Source organism: Myotis myotis, unplaced genomic scaffold, assembly GCF_014108235.1.
Source record: "Myotis myotis isolate mMyoMyo1 unplaced genomic scaffold, mMyoMyo1.p scaffold_m19_p_4, whole genome shotgun sequence".
NCBI classification, from domain to species: domain Eukaryota; kingdom Metazoa; phylum Chordata; class Mammalia; order Chiroptera; family Vespertilionidae; genus Myotis; species Myotis myotis.
The window spans coordinates 107814051-107820495 of NW_023416346.1; the positions used below are offsets into that span (position 1 = coordinate 107814051).

At 42.0% G+C, this 6445-nt stretch overlaps 1 pseudogene; it reads right to left on the bottom strand.

Annotated features, from left to right (window-relative positions):
- Window positions 1-1612: 1612 nt before the first annotated feature.
- LOC118653665 lies at window positions 1613-1879 on the bottom strand (annotated as a pseudogene).
- Window positions 1880-6445: the final 4566 nt, after the last annotated feature.

The following is a 6445-nucleotide window of genomic DNA, read 5'->3' on the forward strand; positions in this document are numbered from 1 at the left end:
TTCTGTGTGTGGGGTGGGTTGTTAGAGTGTCTTTTTGTTTTTGTTTTGGTTTTTTTTGTTACCTGCCTTCTGGCTGCCATGAGCGGCCGGCCAGCTCCTCTCAGGAAAAACGACCATTTTGGTTTGGGGACTTACAATCAAATGCTCCTATCTGCTGCTTTTCCAAGTCTCCCCATAATGCTTTCCACCCCTGCCTCTCCTTAGGTATCTCAAGTCCACAGCTCCCTCCCTGCACCAAAGTCTAGGTTGAGTAGCTGCAAATGAGAACTTCTGTTCTCTGGGTTAAAACACACACATACACACACACACACACACACACACACACACACACACCCCAAAAATGAAACGAATCTATGGTTTTCTCTCCAACTGTCTAAAGCAGTGGTTCTCAACCTTGGCTGCACATTAGAATCACCTGGGAATCTTTTCAAAATCCTGATTTCTGGGCCCCATCCTCCGGAAATTCTGTTTCTTTGTTACTAATGTTGTGGCCCCACCCCATAACAAAGAAACAGACTTTCCGGAGGATGAGGCTCAGAAATCAGGATTTTAAAAAGATTCCCAGGTGATTCTAATGTGCAGCCAAAGTTGAGAACCACTGGAAAGGCTCCAGGATCTGCTGTGGCCAGCACCCCTGCTGGCTTTCATGGCTGGATGTTTCTTGGGCAGCGGTTCTTGGCTCTTATGCTCCTGGCTGTGTAGCCCAGCCTGGGTTCCAGGCCTCTATCTTCTGAGGGAACAGATCCTCCCATAACCCAGCACTCCCTCCACACTCTGAGCCTGCCACCCCTGGGAGCTCGGTCAGCTCCTCTCACAACATCGCCCTTCCTATGTGTCTCCAGGTGTTTGCTGTCTTTCTTTGATATACGTCTCCTCCTGAGCTGGACCTCAGTTGGTAATTCCAGGTGAATGTTCTCCAACTTAGTTGTATTTTCAATCAGGTCCTGGGAGAAGGTACACAACAGGTATGCCTATTTGGCCCCCATTTTTTCCTAGACCATATTTTTTCTTTTGATAAGGTATATTACATTAGTTGTATTTTGGATGTTAAAATAACTTTAACATTCCTGAGATATATCCCACATGGTCATGGTATATGTTCCTTTTAATATGTTGCAGAATGTGGTTTCCTAGTATTTTGTTAAGGACTTTCTTTTTTAGAATAGCCAATTAAATTCAAGAGCTTTTACAAGGGTAGTTTTTTCTTTTTTAATCCTCACCCAAGGATATATTTTTATTTATTTTAGAGAGAGAGAAAGGCAGAGGGAAAGAGAGGGAAACCTTCATGTGAGAGGGAAACATCAATCAGTTTCCTCACACACACATCAGTTACCTCCTGTATGTACCACTACCAGGGATGAAACCCAATAGGTATGTGCCCTGACTGGAAATTGATCCTGCAACCTTTTGGTATACGGGATGCTGCTCCAAGCAACTGAGACACACTGGCCAGGACTATAGGGGTAGTTTTTGAGAGCTTTTTTCTGGTTCTCTGGTAAACTAGCTGGCATATGGTTTGCTTGAGGTTTATTTTTGTTTGTTTGTTTGTTTTGTTTGTTTGTTTGTTAACCCAGAACATTTATTCCGTGACTTATCATTGAAATCATTAACATCAAGTGGCTGCTGCAACAGCTGCCTTCTTGGGTTTAGTTGTTGTTTCTTCACAGAATCCATGCCTGAATCTGTGGTATACAATTTTAGGGGCCTCATTTAACCAGCCTCAGTGATATTTCATCTTACAGGCTTGGCACAACTTTCTCTTCTGCTTAGCACTTGCAACAGGTTGACTTCTAAGGGTAGTAAGCCTTTAAACCACAGCAGTGGCACATGTGTGTGTCTTACTGTGATGCTTTCCAAATGATGATGTACCCTTCACCATCTCACTTCTGTGGCCAAGACCCTAGCTTGAAGTTTGCATAGAGCTGCCAGATTCTTCTTTATGCTTACCACCAGGACCTACATTATTGTTAAGGTCAACATTAGGCTTGAACTGTCTCAATCTATGTTTCAAATAAAGTCAGTTTCTTCGGGAAGGACTTTACAAAAATCTATGTTCTTAAGAATGTCTCTTCCCAATATGCAAAGTCTCAGAGTTGGATACTGGCATGATAGCCCTGCTTTATAAGCAGGGTACTGGGTGTTCAGTAGCCTTTGATCACTCCCATTTGTTTCTCCTGTTGTGAATGAGCGAGCTGGGGCAGGGCTATTGGAACCCCAGGATTCTTAGCCTGCTATGCATAGGATAGAAACTCTGCTCTACAAATAAGTTTTTTTATTAAAAAAAAAGTTTCACCAGTTATGATTGTTTTGTTGAATATCGGGTCTATTTTTCATATCACTATTTCATAAATACTAGTATAAGAATAATCTTGGGATTGATTATGACCATATCACTTTCTCCCTTGAGTAATATTGCTTTCATTACTCTATAAGCAATTTATTGCCATTTTCTAAATATGATGGTGTGTTATCCACCTTTCAAGCCTTGTTTTCTATTTAATTCCCCTGATTAGCTAGGCACAAAGAATGATACACCATGTCCTGAAAACACTTGTAGGTTTTAGTATTTGTACATTTCAAAATAATATTTCTATAAGAAACCATCAACAAAGTGAAAAGAAAGCCCACAGCATGGGAAAACTTATTTGTCAATAATACATCTGATATGGAGTTAATTTCTAAAATATATAAAGAACTCATACAACTTAACAAAAGGAAGACAATCCAATTAAAAATGACCAAAGGACCTAAATAGACAGTTCTTCAAACTGGACATACAGAAGGCCAAGAGACATGCAAAAATGCTCAAAGTCACTAATAATTAGAGAAAATCAAATTAAAATGACAATGAAGTATCAACTCATGCCTGTCAGAATGGTTATCATCAACAAATCAACAAACAACAAGTGTTGGCGAAAATGTAGAGAAAAGGGAACCCTAATACATTGCTGGTGGGAATGCACACTGGTATAGCCATTATGGAAAACAGTATGAAGTTTTCTCAATAAATTAAATATAGAACTTCCATTTGATCCAGTGATCCCACTTCTAGGAATATATCCTAAGAAATCTGAAACACCAATCAGAAAGAATATATGCACCCCTATGTTCATAGAAGTGTTATTTACAATAGTTAAATTTAGAAACAGTCTCAGTGCCCATCAGCATATGAGTGGATAAAAAAGCTGTGGTACAGGAGAAACCAAGATGGCAGCATAGGTAAACACCTGAAATTGCTGCCTCGAGCAACCACTTCTAAAATACTAAAAGAAAAAACGGACATCATCCAGAACTACAGGAAGGCTGACTGAGTGGAAATTCTACAACTAGAAGTAAAGAGAAAAGCACACTGAGACTCAGAGGAGGTGCAGAAGTAAAGTGCAGAGGTACAGAGGCCTGCACAGAAAAGGGCTGGCAACTGAGGATGCGGTTGTCTTTTTCAATCGGGAGGGAGATACAAGCTCCTGACGGCCCAGACTCCAGTTCCAGGCGAGTCTCTGGGGACCCAGACTCATATGGGGAGAAAATGGACTGTCAGGCAACAGGCAGAACTGGAGGGCGGCTTTCTCTCAGAGGTGCTGGCAGTGATTACCTCGGGACACTGAGACTTGGGGCCTCTTAGGGCAGGACTGAGGATCAGCCATAGCTGTTTGCTCTGCCCTGTTGATTCCCTGAGATGCCGCCCCACCCAAGCTGCCAGCAGAGGCTTTTGAATATGAATGACCTGGCCCTTTGCAATATAGAATTACCTAACAAACTGCAGCTGGGTCAGAGACCCAGATCATCCAAAAGAAGGCCTAAGGCCCCACAGAAGACTGCATTGCTTCACAGCTGGGCCTCATCTGGGGACCTCCAAATCTCAAACAAAGAAGAGGAATCTGCAGATCTCTCCATACCTTCTGCTAGGAAGCCTCAGGCAGAGACTAAATTAGCACATCCTTAGAGATCCAAGTGCCAGTGTACCCAGTGGTCAGAGTGGGACCATCCAGATTACAACTCCTCAGATCCATAAGGGACACACTCAGGGGGCAGACTCAGTGAGCACCAAAGCCCCACTGAAACAAGTCTTGCCCCATAAGGGTGTCTCCAGCACAGAAGTTCTCCTACCGTAGACACAGCTGAATCTCACAGCCAATTGGCCTGGAGGTCAATTCCTCCCAGTGATACCTACAACAATCAAGGCTTAACTACAACAAGACTGTGCACACAGCCCACAAAGGGGTGCACCAAGAGTGTCCACCTCAGGTAATTGGGGAGGCTGAGCCACTGGGCCCTACAGGACACCTAGAACAGAAAACCACTCTATCAACACAGGAAAGCAGCCAAAATGTGGAGACAAGGAAACAGGTCACAAATGACAGAAATGGAGGAAAGCAAACTACTGGATATAGAGTTCAAAACCACTGTTATAAGGTTTTTCAAGAATTTTCTAGAAACCGCCGATAAATTTAGTAAGACCGTCAATAAGTCTAGTGAGACCCTCGAGGATATGAAAAAGGACCAACTAGAAATTAAGCATACACTGACTGAAATAAAGAATATTATACAGAGATATAACAGGAAACTAGAGGATCACAAGAATCAGGTCAAATATTTGAAGTACGAAGAAGTAAAAAACACCCAACTGGAAAAGCAAAAAGAAAAAAGAATCCAAAAATACGAAGATAGTGTAAGGAGCCTCTGGGACAACTTCAAGAATACCAACATCCAAATTATGGGGGTGCCAGAAATAGAGAGAGAGCAAGATATTGAAAACCTATTTGAAGAAATAATGACAGAAAACTTCCCCTACCTGGTGAAAGAAATAGACTTACAAGTCCTCCTGGACCCCAAACAAAAGGAATCCAAAGAGGACCACACCAAGACACATCATAATTAAAATGCCAAGAGCAAAAGACAAAGAGAGAATCTTAAAAGCAGCAAGAGAAAAACAGCTATTACCTACAAGGGAGTACCCATAGGATTTTCAGCTGATTTCTCAACAGAAACTATGCAGGCCAGAAGGGAGTGGCAAGAAATATTCAAAGTGATAAATAGCAAGAACCTACAACCAAGATTGGTCTACCCAGCAAAGCTATAATTCAGAATTGAAGGTCAGATAAAGAGCTTCACAGATAAGAAAAAGCTAAAGGAATTCATCACCACCAAACCAGTATTATATTAAATGCTGAAAGGTATCCTTTAAGAGGAGGAAGAAGAAGAAAAAGGTAAAGATACAAATTATGAACAACAAATACATATCTATCAACAAGTGAATCTAAAAATGAAGTGAATAAAAAATCTGATGAACAGAATAAACTGGTGAATATAATAGAATCAGGGGCATAGAAAGGGAGTAGACACAATTCTCAGGGGGAAAGGTGTGTGGGGGTGCGGGAAGAAACTGGACAAAAATCATACACCTATGGATGAGGACAGTAGGGAGTATAAGGGCAGAGGGTGCGGTGGGAACCAGGTGCAGGGGAGCTATGGGGGGAAAAAAAGAGGAACAACTGTAATAATCTGAACAATAAAGATTAAACAAAAAAAAAGCTGTGGTACATTTACACAATGACATACTATGTGGCAGTAAAAAAGAAAGAACTCTTACCATTTGCAACAGCATGGATGGACCGGGAGAGTATTATGCTCAGTGAAATAAGCCAGCCAGGGAAAGGTAAGTATCACATGATCTCATTCATATGTGGAATCTAATGGGCAAAATAAAGATGAACAAAATAGATCCAGAGACAGAAACATGGAAGAGACTGATGAATATCAGAGCGAAGGCTGGGGTGGGAGTGGGTGGGTGGGGAGAGATTAACTGGGGAACTTATGTGCATACTAGAAACACAGCGTGTGAAATCATGTGGCCCCGCCCACCCGCCCACTGTCCTGCCACCCACCAGCCGCCAGCCTTGCTGCAATCACAGCCTGTGGGCCGAAATAGCGCAAGACCCCAGACCCACTGCACAAAGTGGGATCCCAGACCACAGACCCACCATGCGAGTTGGGACCCCAGACCCCAGACCTGCCACATGAGGTGGGACCCCAGACCCCAGACCTGCCATGTGAGGCAGGACCCCAGACCTGCTGCCCTGGCAAGACCCATCAATGTACTCCTGGTGACCAGCTGTTTGGTCATTATGGCGTTACAGCCACGGGCTTTTTATATATAGACTACTGGCCCAGTACATGAAATTTGTGCACATTAAAAGGGAATTAATTAGAGGAAATATTTTAATATTGCTATTTGCCCTTTCTCTATAATAGAAGTGTGAGAGATGAAAGGAAATTAGTAAAATATATATGAAAATAATATATAAATTTATTAATGAATACACAGTAACAAAAGGATATAACAACAACAGAGGCATGATATAAAAACAACAAAAAGATGATATAAAGACAACAGTGATGTGATTAAACTTATTCTAATATCTCCCTGTACACCACATTAAGAGTG